The sequence below is a fragment of the Schistocerca americana genome, chromosome 2 (assembly GCF_021461395.2).
Source record: "Schistocerca americana isolate TAMUIC-IGC-003095 chromosome 2, iqSchAmer2.1, whole genome shotgun sequence".
Taxonomy (NCBI): Eukaryota; Metazoa; Arthropoda; class Insecta; order Orthoptera; family Acrididae; genus Schistocerca; species Schistocerca americana.
The window spans coordinates 588275194-588290258 of record NC_060120.1 but is presented as its reverse complement, the minus strand read 5'-3'; positions in this window follow the sequence as shown (position 1 = coordinate 588290258).

The following is a 15065-nucleotide window of genomic DNA, read 5'->3' as shown; positions in this document are numbered from 1 at the left end:
CGGATAAAGTTTATACTTTCTTAGCAACTGTCACTATAGAAGTCATAAGATTCTTAATATCCGCTGAGCGCCTTTTTTTTGTTATTTCAATCAACGTTTGCCCCAAATTTAGAAATATTTCTCTCTATGCTATTAAATGGCTTTAAGTCCGTGGCATACATTTCCACACACTTATCAGCCGCTAAGCCCCTGTCCTCTTTCAAAATATAGTGAGGTGACGAAGTCATGGAATACCGAAATACAAATAAAGATGGCGATAGTATCGCTTACACAAGGCAAAAAACGACAGTGCATTGACGGGCTGTGATTTGTACTCAGGTGAGTCAGTGGAAAGGTTTCCGATGTGATTATGGCCGCACGACGTGGATTACCAGATGGTGAACGCGGAACGGTAGCTGCAGCTACGTGCAAGGGACATTCTGTTTCCTAAATCGTTAGGGAATTCAATATTCCGAGATCCACGGTAACAAGAGTGTTCTGAGAAAATGAAATTTCAGGCATTACCTCTCACCTCTGACAATGCAAACTACCGGGAGCAGCGGCGTTTTCGTAGAGTTGTCAGTGCTAACAGACAGGCAACACTGCGTGAAATAATCGCATGAATCAGTGTGGGACTTGCGACGAACGTATCTGTTAATACAGTGCGCTGCAGCACCTCTGCTGGGCTCGTAACCATATCGGCTGGACTCTGGGCGACTGGAAAACCGTAATCTGGTCAGATGAGTCCCGATTTCAGTTAGTAGGAGCTGACAGTACGGTTAGAGTGTTGCGCAGACCCACGCAACCATGGACCGAAGTTGTTAACAAGTCACTGTGCAAGCTGTTGGTGACCCGATAATGATGTGGACTGTGTACACTTGGAAAGGACTGGATCCTGTGCTCCAACTGAACCGAACATTGACTAGAAATGGTTATGTTCGGCAACCACGGTGGAATTTTTATGGATGACAATGTGTCATGTAACCAGACTCCAATTGTTCGCGATTGGTTTGAAGAGCTGGACAGTTCGAGCGAATGGTTTGGCCACCCAGATTGCCCGATATGAATCCTATGGAACATTTCTGGGACATAATTGAGAGGTCAGTTCGTGCACAAAATCCTGCAGCCGCAACGCTTTCGACTGTAGAGGCAGCACGGCTCGGTATCTCTGCGGGGGACTTCCGACGACTAACTGAGTCCATGTTACTTCGAGTTGCTGCACTGCGCCGGGAGAAAGGAGGTCCGACATTATATTATGAGGTGTTCCATGACTTTTGTCACTTCAGTGAATTTATGCAGTAACGAAACTGCTGGTTAAATTTACCCACATATCGTAACAGACTCGAAGTTCCCGAATGAGTGCTTAGAAACGTTTTTACACAATTTCCATCGCAGGACAGCTGCTGATTTATTTGAAGATACATCATAAACACACGAAACCTTTTTCCATGCGCTGTTTCGTGCATATTATGAAATCCCCATTCTTTTATTTTCTCCTCAGTCTCCCTTAAGTTTTGCTGCTCTCATCGTTACGATAAATGAGCTGAAGTGAAACTGCCTACAGAAACACATACCTCGCTATTCTATAGTCAGGCTGGATTGATAGCGCAACCTATAGTCGGGAGCAGCAGGAAGAAAGGGTCCCGTGAAACTCGCCAGCTTTGCGGAAACCAAAAGTGACCTGCTCTAATCACTGCGCATCAGTATACGTATACTCGTGGGTTTCTGACGTGGCAGACTGAGCTGCTTCAGTGGTTGCAGTGGACTTAGGGGTAGATATGCTAGAAGGAGAATTTGTACAGCTTTCATTCTCGCTCCACCATGCGGTTGTCACCAGCTCTGTTGCTTCCTTCCGTCACGGTGGAGCGAGCCGGCAACAAGACAAATGCTCGCAGCGCCGCGGCGATGTGAGGACCGGCGTGCTGACACATCGAGAAGGCGTCTCGTCAATGGCATGCGGTAGTGGCCCGGCAACATTAACGTGGGGCCAGGACCTCCCACGGCCCGCCGCTACCCATGGCCCCTGGCACTGGTTACAAATTAATGTTGCTGGATCACTTCCGTCGAATATCTTGCATCATTTTATACTGTCAAACGCTTTTTCCAGGTCGACAAATCGTATGAACGTATCTCGAGTTTTCTTAAGTCTTGTTTCCATTATCAAGCACAGTTTCAGAACTGTCTCTCTGATGCCTTTACGTGCCCTATGGCCTAACTGATCACCATCTAACAGATCCTAAATCTACTTCCCCATTCGTCTGTACATTATTCTTTTTATCAACTATGATGCAAGGTTTGTTGCGCTGACTATACGATAGTAGATTTGTTACGCTGACTGTACGATAGTAGTCGCACTTACACGCACTTGCTATCTCCGGGATTGTCACGATGAAATCTTTCACGAATTATTTGAAATTAGCTGACAGGACAGACGTTCTCCTGTTCAGATTTCAACAAATTTGTTTGCGATCTTTTGTGAATGTGTGAAAAGCTGCAGGAAATGTGTAAATAAAGTAAAAATTAGAAAGAAACTTTTTTTGATTGACTATTGCAACTGTTAACGACTGTGGCATGGATGCTCAGTTTGAGAAGAAGTACATTCAAAGTACGTCAATAGTAAATTTTACTTACGAGATGGATGGCGTGACAGTTACCTTGAAAGCGGACATAAAACTATCACGAACCACATATGTTGCGTCAAATGAAGCAACTGTCGTATGTATGGATTTGTGTTAGAAATGTGTGGAACCTGTTCCTGTCCCAGAAACCATGAGCTGAATAGCTTTGTTGGCGACACCAATGGCACCAGTTTGAATTTGCAACATTGGCTTGTTGCACGATTATTCAAATCATTGCCGCACAATTGGTTTCTACTGACCGATGACGTCTCATTCGACGAGTATCATCTTTGTTTGCATTTTCTCTTGCTTCCTGTCTACGTGATCATCGTGTTTGTGATAATCGATTCCTTTAAATTTCATTTCGCTGTTCGCGTTGCTCTCCAGTTCGATTACGTCAGATATTCGTCTCGTTTGTAGCATTGCAACTTTAATTGCTCAATCTTATTTACAGCATTGCAGTGCGATTAAATTCTGTCAATTCATTTCAGTTGTGTAAACTGCGATACAATGTACTATGCGAATAATCGCAATTTCACTTAAACCAGACAAGTGTTTGTTGCTGTGTAACAATTTGTCACTTCGAAACTTACAGTACACCAGTCAATTTGTTTGAGATAAAATGACGAACCCCAATTCATTTGATGAAACGATTGCCATGAACTTACACACAGTCACAATTCAACTGAAAATAAGCAACTGAATCAAATTTTGGTCACTATGTCACTGATTGGCATCATTCACAATTTGACAGTCTGCTGCAGACTAAATTTGCTCATGTAGTAGCGAAATAAATTTAAATTGGAGTAGAAATAACATAACTACAATTGCTGGACACATCGCGAAACAACACGACATAAAAAAAGAAATGTAATTTTAATTTAGGCAGGAATGCGTTTTTTCATACTTTTCTGCAAATCTTCCAGAAAACATTCAATTGAGTTATTTCCATCACGGGAGCATAACGAACAAAACATTTGTCGTTCCTACCGTCAATTATTATCGACAGTGCATGCAAAAATTATGATTTTTGTAATTTTTCCGAAATTTCTGACTTTCCTTTGAGACTGTCTCGATTTTTTTCCTTACAACTTTACCATGATAATAATGAACAAAACAAAAAGAATTACACATATACATCGTTGGACTCGTGAGTTACGGGCTTGAGTTCATACAAAAATCCCACAGAAAAAAGCACATTGAGGTTTTCCAGAATTTTCCGATTTTCGGGCAAATGCTCCAATTTTTCATTCCCTAAAAACCTTATTCGGACTATTATGAACATTTCAGAAAAGTCAGCCAAACTGGCCCAGCCGTTCTCTATTGATATGCAATGAACAGCATTTCATTTTTATTTGTATGGATTTGCTATAAGCTGATCTGTCATTTCACGACCAGCTCCTTTTCGATTTCTTCACATTTTTTCTGCAGTCATTGGGCTTTACTTTCCTTGCACTGTCTACAAATTCCATTTTTGTATTATGTGTGTTGCTGTATGTATTACATTTCTTGTACATTTTGTATTTCCTTCTTTTATCTATTAATTCTATTTCTTCTGTAGTTGTTAGCTATTACCTGTGGTAAGTGACTACTGTTTTTGGAGAGTGATGTTCCAATGCGAAACCGTGATATAGTGAAGCTATACCGTGCTATAAACAATTTCATGACTTAGTAAACAATTTTGTTACGTAAGCTGTTTTTGAAAAGGAATGAAAGATTAAATCAGTAGCTCACACTTAACAAAAATTGCGTAGCGGATGAAAGTTAGGCATAGTCTGTACCACTGAACATTAACCACTTTGAAAATCCACTCAGGAGACGTCATAAAAATTTCGGGAGTGTTAAAGTGACCAGTTTGCAGTTGGGACACTGTGCCGAGCCGCACGGAGTGGCCGCGCTGTTAGAGGCGCCATGTCACTAACTGCGCCCCTCCTCCCGCCGGACGTTCGAGTCCTCCCTCGGGCATGGGTGTGTGTGTTGTTCTTAGCATAAGTTAGTTTAAGTTAGTTTACGTAGTGTGTAAGTCTATGGACCGATGACCTCAGCAGTTTGGTCCCTGAGGAATTCACACACCCACACACATACACACACACACACACACACACACACACACACACACACACTGTGCCGGGGTTCTTGGCCTCAGCTTGTAATCTCTTTGCTTAGATATGATGAATGAGTAGTTACTGATACACTTCAATACTTTATGTGAATTGCGTCGTGTTCGAAAGAAGTGGATATCCAAGAACTATTATGGAAAACCGAACGCACAAATGCAATACACTAAGCAAGCTGTTTCGTGGAAGAGGAACTCTCACTACAAAGAATCTGCTACAGCAATCTGCATTCAGTAAGGGTGACAAAACTTACCTTCACACTTGTAAATTTGGGCGCAAAGAATGGAGTATTTATTACTACTTATGTGGAGAAAGTACATAAAATCCAAATTGTTTCATCAGGTGCGCTATTTGCAGTCATGAAAAGGAAAAAGAGGATGCTTTGCAACATGCAAAAGTCAGTCAAAAGCTGATCATGAACAAGCGTAAATCTTCATTAAATGCCGGCCGGAGTGGCCGTGCGGTTCGAATCCTGCCTCGGGCATGGATGTGTGTGATGTCCTTAGGTTAGTTAGGTTTAATTAGTTCTGAGTTCTAGGCGACTGATGACCTCAGAAGTTAAGTCGCATAGAGCTCAGAGCCATTTGAACAATTTTTTCTTCATTAAATGAGTCAGGAATTTTGAAATAAGTGACACCAAACGCAAAGAAATGATCTATACTGACTTAAAAATCAATAGGCAAGAATATGGTCTTGAACGTACACGTGGAACACTAATCGTGAAATTCAGTGGTCATACAAATTCAAATCTAAATGCATAATCAGCAAAATATAGAATCACCTAACGTGGAGGAGAGAATGATGAAACTGAGTGCATAATGCTTCGGGATGAATAAAAAGAACACGACCCTGTAAGTAGCTACAAGGTCACGAGGAATACGAAGAATCTGAACTTTCGTGACACCATAATACATGAAAAATAACCGTGTGGTAGAAACACCGTAAAAGTGCACGTTGTCTATCTGCAACCATTTTGAATAAAATGAGCGATCCCACCAAAACCATTGACTACTGCTGCTGCCACAGAGCTGCGTCTATCTCACATTCGCCTCCTGCAAAGAAGTATTATTCACCAACATTCACAAGCATGGCCCTCTAACCACTAGCTATGTGACTGGCTGCATACACGGAATGCGCCAGGAGCAGCATGCTTCCGCATATAAGCATTTATCAGTAGTCCAGTATCCCTCATACTTGTATGTTAATTCTTTCTGATTATTCTCTTATTCTTCAGCCGACTCCTCATGATGACTGAAATATAATCTCAGTCTGTATCTATTACAGGGATGCTTACGATCCAATATCTGATTCCGAAATCTCTCTCTCTCTCATCGTAATTTTGTTGGTATCATTCTGTTTTTCGTGACTTTTCCTCATACATTGAGACTTTTGAACTGGGTATTTGCAGTTACTAGCATAAATTCATTGATAAGCTCTAAGAGTCTTTCCCTCTCTCGTTCCTATTGCTTAGCCCTTATTTTCTCGTAGTTTGGCCTTTTCTTCCTTCTCCTAATTTATTTCCATTCCGTCATGACTATTATACATTCATCTCCCTTTATACACTGAGTTACTCGTTCAGTTCCCTCATATACTCCCTCTAATTCGTCATATTCTTTTTCCGATTGTGACGTCGATATATTTACACGAATTACAATTTGATGAAGTTAGACTGATTTCGGTGATAGTGATGATTTTATTGATGAACTGTTCCTGCCCCAGGTCGTTATTCAGAGCGTTGAAATAACTATTAAACTGGAAGTTTGTTCATGGAAATTACTGTGCCTGGCTCTTTCCCTGTTATATCTGGATACAATATCACTTATAGCGCATAACAACTTACACGTACGTGTGATGTAGCCACCTCTCGACAGAAAGCAATGTAAATCTTCACGACATAATTATCTGAAATATGAAGGAGTTGGTGAAGTTGGTGATGTTTCGTGTATCTTGAGCAACCAAACACAATGAAGTACTATCGACAGCGGTATCTCTCGATAACTGATGAACATCTTTCGTTGCGAGAACACGAAGATTTCTAGACCCAGGTCTTATTATGTGGAATAATTTCTCCTTTACACTTTCAAATAACTTCCGGGAATTCAGCCAGGTAACACTTTCAGCGACCGCCGATATTTCGGCGGGAGAACACCCCGCCATTTTCAAGGCAAACTGCAACTGACAGGCGGCGTACATGCAAATTTAATACCTCGGTTCTCCGACAGAAGCAGGAAAGATAACACACACACACACACACACACACACACACACACACACACACTGAACACTAGTGCCACCAAAGATGACCAAAATCAAAGCTATCGATAGTGAGACTATGAATTCGCAGGTGAGGCAGCATTGACTCTGTTCCTCTGATTTTTGACAAGGGAGAGAGCCGGATTCCAAACAGAGTTTAAACAAAAACCTCCATCCCTGTTAACGAGGTTGCTCGCTAATTTAATCTCAACTGCCTCCCTAATGACACTGTCCCAATAGCTGGACGTGCATGCCAATATCTCAGTGTTATTATATAACATGGGGTGACCAGTATCCAAGCAATGTTCGGCAATAGCAGATCTATTTGGCTGCTGTAATCGTGTGTGCCGTTTATGCTCAGTACATCTGTCCTCCACGGTCCTTATGGTTTGACCAATATATGCCATGCCGCAGCTACAAGGAATACGATATACACCCGCCTTACGCAGTCCAAGATCATCCTTAACGGAACTCAAAAGTGCTCTAATTTTATATGGAGGTCGGAAAACACATTTCACATCGTATTTCCGTAAAATACGACCGATCTTATTGGACGTGTTTCCTACGTAAGGCAAAAAGGCAGTAGACTTAGGTGTTGACTCAGAATTATCATCAATCACCCGATGTACAGTTGGTCGATAGCGCAACGCACGTTCAATCTGTCTATCACTATAACCATTTTGACGAAATGTAACCTCAAAATGGGACAGCTCAGCTGGCAAAGTCTCAGCGTCAGAAACGACATGTGCCCTGTGTACCAAGTTACGAAGTACCCCTTCACGCTGAGCCGAATGGTGACAACTATTAGCTTGTAAGTACAAGTCGGTGTGAGTACGTTTCCTGTAGACTGCATGTCCCAATGATCCATCATCCTTCCTCCTAACCAACACGTCGAGAAAGGGAAGGCAACCATCCTCTTCCACCTCCATCGTAAAACGAATGTTCAGGTGGATCGAGTTCAGATGTTCTAGAAAGACATTCAAATTCTCCCTACCGTGAGGCCAAACAACGAAGGTATCGTCAACGTATCTAAAGAAACCGGCGGGTTTTAAAGGCGCCGACTCCAATGCACGTTCCTCGAAGTCTTCCATAAATAAATTTGCGATCACAGGAGACAACGGACTACCCATCGCAACTCCATCTGTCTGCTCGTAATACTGGTCATTAAATAAAAAGTAAGTGGATGTCAACACATGCCTAAAGAGATTAGTTAAATCAGCACCAAACCTGGCTTCAATTAACCGCAACGAATCAGACAGAGGAACACGAGTGAAGAGAGAGACCACATCGAAACTCACTAAAATATCAGAGTCATTCAGCCTCAGTCCCTCCAAACGACGTAAAAAATCAGCTGAGTTCCTGATATGATGTTCACACCGTCCTACTTGTGGACTCAACAGAGAAGCAAGATGCTTGGATACACGATATGTCGGAGCGCCGATGTTACTCACTATAGGACGGAAAGGAACCCCTTCCTTATGAACCTTTGGAAGGCCATATAACCTAGGGGGAACGGCACTATAGGTGTTAAGCCTCTTGATTGTGTCCTGCGACAAACCACTTTTCTTCAGGCGGCTGTTGGTCTTTCTCTCAACACTTTTCGTGGGGTCAGCATCGATTCTGCGATACGCTGAATCAGATAGTAAACGTTGCATCTTTTGTACATAATCATGTTTATTTAAAACAACGGTGGCATTGCCCTTGTCAGCAGGTAATATAACAATACTGGGATCAACTTTGAGAGAGCGTAAAGCAGCCCTCTCTGCTGCTGTTACATTACTCTTGGGTGGACGAGCCCTAGTCAAAACATGGCATGCCTCCCTCCTAACTTCCTCTGCAGCGTGACATCCACTTACTTTTTATTTAATGACCAGTATTACGAACAGACAGACGGAGTTGCGATGGGTAGTCCATTGTCTCCTGTGATCGCAAATTTATCTATGGAAGACTTCGAGGAACGTGCATTGGAGTCGGCGCCTTTAAAACCCGCCGGTTTCTTTAGATACGTTGACGATACCTTCGTTGTTTGGCCTCACGGTAGGGAGAATTTGAATGTCTTTCTAGAACATCTGAACTCGATCCACCCGAACATTCGTTTTACGATGGAGGTGGAAGAGGATGGTTGCCTTCCCTTTCTCGACGTGTTGGTTAGGAGGAAGGATGATGGATCATTGGGACATGCAGTCTACAGGAAACGTACTCACACCGACTTGTACTTACAAGCTAATAGTTGTCACCATTCGGCTCAGCGTGAAGGGGTACTTCGTAACTTGGTACACAGGGCACATGTCGTTTCTGACGCTGAGACTTTGCCAGCTGAGCTGTCCCATTTTGAGGTTACATTTCGTCAAAATGGTTATAGTGATAGACAGATTGAACGTGCGTTGCGCTATCGACCAACTGTACATCGGGTGATTGATGATAATTCTGAGTCAACACCTAAGTCTACTGCCTTTTTGCCTTACGTAGGAAACACGTCCAATAAGATCGGTCGTATTTTACGGAAATACGATGTGAAATGTGTTTTCCGACCTCCATATAAAATTAGAGCACTTTTGAGTTCCGTTAAGGATGATCTTGGACTGCGTAAGGCGGGTGTATATCGTATTCCTTGTAGCTGCGGCATGGCATATATTGGTCAAACCATAAGGACCGTGGAGGACAGATGTACTGAGCATAAACGGCACACACGATTACAGCAGCCAAATAGATCTGCTATTGCCGAACATTGCTTGGATACTGGTCACCCCATGTTATATAATAACACTGAGATATTGGCATGCACGTCCAGCTATTGGGACAGTGTCATTAGGGAGGCAGTTGAGATTAAATTAGCGAGCAACCTCGTTAACAGGGATGGAGGTTTTCGTTTAAACTCTGTTTGGAATCCGGCTCTCTCCCTTGTCAAAAATCAGAGGAACAGAGTCAATGCTGCCTCACCTGCGAATTCATACTCTCACTATCGATAGCTCTGACTTTGGTCATCTTTGGTGGCACTAGTGTTCAGTGTGTGTGTGTGTGTGTGTGTGTGTGTTGTCTTTCCTGCTTCTGTCGGAGAACCGAGGTATTAAATTTGCATGTACGCCGCCTGTCCGTTGCAGTTTGCCTTGAAAATGGCGGGGTGTTCTCCCGCCGAAATATCGGCGGTCGCTGAAAGTGTTACCTGGCTGAATTCCCGGAAGTTATTTGAAAGTTGTATACGCCAGGAGAAACTCAGGTCTCCTTTACACTGTTTTGCCCATTTTCCATCAGTATCAGTGCAACAGTCTGACGCGTGATTCGTTGTGTTAACTGTCAGTAAAACCGTATGCAGGAGAGCCAGTTTTACCTGCAATGAATGAGTGAGCGTATGTATCTCTGAGGGACAGTCAAATGAAAACGAGACAGACGGAAAAAGTAAGTAAACTGTTCATTATTTGAAAAATAATTGCCATAACTGTTCATACATGTCTGCCACCGTGAGACAGAACGGTCAGTGGCTTCGTAGAAAAATGTTTGCGATTGTCCACAGAACCATGATTGTACACAGGCGTGCTCCTTTACATCCGAAGCAATTCTACGGCCACGACTGTCTCTCTTCAGGGCTCAAAAAATGTAGAAATCGCATGGGAAGAGATCGGGACTGTATGGAGAATATGTAGGGGCTTTCCAGCGAAACCTCAGCAGCGCAGCAGAAAAAACCTTGGCAAAATGTGTGCGGGCATTACCTTGCAGCAGAACGATGCCGTGCGTCAACATTCCTGCACGTTTGGACTTGATAGCGCACGTCAGCTTTTACAAGGGCTCCACGTACCGCTGTTCATTAATTGTGGTGCCGTCTTCCAGAAAGTCATTACGTTCTTCCTGGAGATGGCGTGCCTGTTGGTTTGGTCTAAGCTACAAAAGGTGCCCTTGGAATCCCTTAGATATTCTCCGTACAGTCCCGATGCCTCCCCATGCGGTTTCCATATTTCTGGAGCACTGAAGATATACATTTGTGGCCGACGATTTGCTTCGGACGAAGATTTGTGCGCATAGATAAAATCATGGCTCCGTAGGCAACCTCAAACATTTTTTCAATAAAGGCAATGATCGTCTTGTCTCACAATGGAATAAATATATTAACAATCGTAGCGATTACTTTTGAAATAATTTACTTAATTTATCCATCTGACTAGTTTTCATTTGTCTGCCCGTTATACATAAATACTCTGCAAGCCACTGCGTCCGCAGCTCGTGGTCGTGCGGTAGCGTTCTCGCTTCCCGCGCCCGGGTTCCCGGGTTCGATTCCTGGCGGGGTAAGAGATTGTCTCTGCCTCGTGATGACTGGGTGTTGTGTGTTGTCCTTAGGTTAGTTAGGTTTAAGTAGTTCTAAGTTCTAGGGGACTGATGACCATGGATGTTAAGCCCCATAGTGCTCAGAGCCATTTGAGCCATTATTGCAAGCCACTGCGCAGTGCATGTGGGTGGGTACATTGTATCAACATTGCCGACTTTCTTTCCTATTGCATTCATGTATTGGGCGAGGGAAAATGCCAGTCTGTGTGCCTCTGTACACTGTAATCTCTCTTATATTTTTCTAATGATCCCTACGCGACCTATTTAATAACGAGACCATAATTGGTCGCACAAACTTATTTGAATACTGTTTTTTTTTTACTTACAAAATTTATTCGAGTTAGGTTACATCATGGTCAAGCAGAGATTCCGAAGTCTGATCGTGGACTGTAAAGCCTTTCATATAGGCTACGTCGGCTTACTATATTCATTCGATATCAGTTGTGATGCCTACTTAAACACTGAAATAATATCCCAGAGTTAGTCACACTCGCATCCGGTATGTAATTTCCTTTACACATGGATTCCATTTTCCTACGACCCTTACAACAAATCTAAGCATTCCATTCGCCTTCTGTAATATTAATTTAGCGGACTGTCCCATTTAACATAGCTTCTTCGTATCACCTATAAACACTTATACTATGTGACGTGTCGAAGACGCTCACCACTAAACGTTTAGTAAGATACTAGAGGGTTCTTTCTCTTTGTTATTTGCACACAGTTACGTGGTGTACTCTGTGCCTGGCGCTATTGCGCGTTGCAAACCGTCTGACAGTCATGTTCAGCGGTTTTGCTGCGAGGGGTGCTCGAAGGAAGGAAGATTAGGTTTAACGTCACATCTATACGGAGGTCGTTAGAGACGAAGTGCAGGCTCGGAATATTTCAAGGATGGGGAGGGAAATCGGTCGTGGTCTTTTCGAGGGAACCGTACCGGCATTTGCCTGGAGTGATTTAGGGAAATCGTGTAAAACATAAATCTGGATGGCCTGACGCGGATTTGAACAGTCCTCCTCCAGAATACGAGTCCAGAGTTTTAACCACTACGTCACCTCGTTCGATACACGAGCTCGATTCTGTTCATTCCATTAACATCATTTTCGGGCGTCTATTTTTAACAAAGAAATAAATTTCCTGAATAAGTCTACGATTATTGTGTATACTTTGTCTACAGCACTTATTATATATCTTTATTTATAACAACGGTTCTGTCATCATCAGATCTGCTTTTAAGACTAAAGGAATGTAAAAATGAGAACTGTTTGTTATACGAGGGCTGTTCGGAAAGTAAGATCCGATAGATCGCGAAATGGAAACCATTGTGAAAGTCAAAAATATTTTATTTGGAACAGTGAGCTACACCTTCAAGCTACTTCCATATATAGTCTCTATTAGACATTTGTCGTAGCGTGGCACCAACTTTCCAATACCCTCGTCACATAAGGCAGCCGCTTGCGCTTTCCTCCAGTTCCTAGGCTGGTCTACAGCTCGTTCTCTGTGCCTAATTGTTGTCTTCATAGCAGAGCATATGAGCTGAAATGAAACTCAGGGGCTGCCAATTATGGGCTGTATTCTTGGTGATCAACCACATCCCATCGAAAATGCTGCAAGAGCATCTTCATTGCCAATATAGAGTGCGGCCGAGAATTGTCATGTAGAAAGAAACGCATGGCAGTTATATTATGTGGGCTGCATGACATCAGGCGAAATCTCTCGCCAGGCCCTCATGCTTGGTGGGAGATACTATTGTTCTGGACGTTTTTACGTGCTCACTGTTCACTCAGAACGTAAAAGAGCCATGTGACGCTATCGGCGGGCAAACTAGAGACACTACCCAACACATCTGCGGAAAGCTTCATCGCATTTTCATTATGGTTTCCATTTCAGATGCGATCGCATCTTTCTTTCCGAACACGTTCGCACATTATGAGATTACAGAACATGATACTTTAAAATGTTAACCTTTTAAATTACGTCTTCTCTTGCTTGATAATGTTTAACAAAAAATTCTCATTCTTATATTCCTTTAGTCTTAATTACAAATCTGAGGAATTGCAGTAGCCGAAAGGACATTATAAATAAAAGTATATATTAAAAGATCTAGACATGTGTCTTCACGAAACTGCGTAGTTTGCCAGATTTTTCTAAAAGCTATGTTTAGAGGTATTTATATGATAGTTGTTGTTCAAGTGTGTGGTGTACTATGATATGTGGTATACACTGATATGTTTGTGTTTGTGTGTGTGTGCGTGTATGTGTGTGTGTGTGTGTGTGTGTGTGTGTGTGTGTGTGTGAATGAGGATAAAATGTCGTAAACAAACTGCTGTTAGTAATCTCATCTCATTAGAATATTTAAGCAGTTCCCCCAGGCTATCCGTCCGCCTAATGCCTCTTATTCCAATCAACTAGTTTCCAATAAATCCAACTCGAAGAGCTCTCTGAGTGAACGCTGTGTGAACTAAAGACTGGAAAGTGACTAAACATAGCAAAATATCTTTTCAGAGTTTTGGGCCAGAGGACATAGACCGAACATCAGTTTTGTCAGTTCGTATGAAGGACAATGCTGAATTTCAAAAGAAGCCATTTCCGGACCACATACTTCTCTTCTCGGTTACTCTAAATGTGTAACAAAAAGGAATTTGCATTGACCAGGTGAATTGTGTCGTATTAGAGGATGACGTATGCATTTAAGGGCAGAAAAACGTCTGAAAATGCGATCCTGATGCTGTACTATTCGCGAAAGCACAGTAACATTTTTGTTTAAAACAACTATTGCTTGGAAATGACAGAAATTAAGAACAAGAAGCAATCGCAAACAGCAGTCTGCTCTTGTTTTGGGGCATCTAACATGGCGGCGTCGGCGTCAAAGCAACATACAGCGTAAGTCTTTATTGACATCTCACCTTATTATACTTCCATGTTCAAAACAGCAGACAGAATATGAATATCAGTTTTGTACATTGTTTGTGACAAAGTGAAAGACACATATTCTGCCAAATAACAGAAAATCATAAAGTAGTAACTAATTTAGCTTATGTTGAAGAATGTCTGCATCAAACAATGCACGTTGAAAGTAAGTTAACTAAAAAAAAAACTATAGTTACTCTAAAAATTAATCAGTGACTTACATGAATATGTGTTTATCACAGTTACTTATCTGCTCCAATTAATCCAAGAGTGGAAGGCAACGAATGCAGCTGGCATAAAAATGATCAGAAGCACAACGATGTGAATCTTGTTATTCGCAGGCGACCAAATATTAATCTGTCGAAGTGGAGATGATTTCGAAGTTAACATATACAAAGAGTAGAAGATTCCTACAAAGCACAACATGAAAAGTTTAGCAACTGCAACTAAGGAAATGGCTCAGTCTGGTAAAACACCTTCGTGAGTTTAAATATCAATACATAATAAAACAAATAAACAAAGAAATAACAGATTTGTATTATTCGTTATTCACATTTGAAAATTTAATAAATCAGACAGAGAGAAGAATGTAACAATTTACAGTGAGTTAAAAGGAATTTTGTGAATGGATTCGGGTAAGAAAGCATGGAAACCAGTTCTTGTTTGTTGAATCGAATTTAGGTCTTGACACGAAACGGTAAATCAAGTACATAAATATCTCATAGATGATATTCCTGCGGTTCCTATGTAGCGTAGTTTTTAAGGGGGAATGAAAGGTGAGAGAATAGGAAACAATGGCATTTATCTGTACGATGATACACACGGTTGAAATTTACCAATGTACACGTCACCAGAACGTTCTTCGCATCCGGAG